The sequence below is a fragment of the Trypanosoma equiperdum genome, assembly GCF_001457755.1.
Source record: "Trypanosoma equiperdum strain OVI genome assembly, contig: ctg_883, whole genome shotgun sequence".
NCBI classification, from domain to species: domain Eukaryota; phylum Euglenozoa; class Kinetoplastea; order Trypanosomatida; family Trypanosomatidae; genus Trypanosoma; species Trypanosoma equiperdum.
The window spans coordinates 4,078-4,899 of NW_027124846.1; positions in this window are offsets into that span (position 1 = coordinate 4,078).

An 822-nucleotide genomic window follows, 5' to 3' on the forward strand; every position below is an offset into this window, starting at 1 on the left:
ATGGAGCAAATCGTGTAAAGATGTGAGAAATTCAAGTGAACTATCAGAGTTGTTAGATTAGAGACCAACCAACTTAGAATAATACAAGTAGATCTAGCCTAGCAGTCATAAGCCAGTAACCTATATCCATTTTCTACAATCATTTAATAGCCCTTACACCTTTCTGTATCGCCAAGTTCAGAAAGAAAGAAAAACCTACCGTGAAGCCTCGACACAAAATAGCACAAATAGAAAAGAGAATATATGTTCAAAAACGAAAGATGTCTCTAAACAAATATTATCAGAAACTCCTCCTCAATGCTCAGGATGTTTATAGAAGAGCAAAAAATGAATATAATACAATATGAAACTGTGTTTGTTACACTGATAGAAGTCAGAGTTTCTCAGCGTCTTAGGATTCACCGACTAGAACCTGGAAAGAAATTAAAAAAGCAACCATATTTCACGAAAAAACTGATTGATTATGGACCAAAAATAGTTGTTTCTGTAGCTTTCACTCCTCAGTGGGATGCGGAGGATAAGCACTAAGTTTAACCAGCGGTCCTCATTAATAAACTGCGCGCCGAATTTCTTACCGATGAGCTGGACAGACTAGAGGAAAATGTTTGATATATATGCAAGGGGGATAAACTGGATTGTCAAAAGAGGTTATAATTAAGGTTATAAAGTATGAAAGCACACTGATGGGGTATCCAAGAAGTTCTCAACGTGCCGCATATGACAAAGTTCTAGGCAAATTTTACCGTCAGCGGCACGAAAATGTTTGATTGCTTTTCTACAAAAACTTCCATTAGAAAAGGCTTGAGGCGTTTCAGCAGTTGA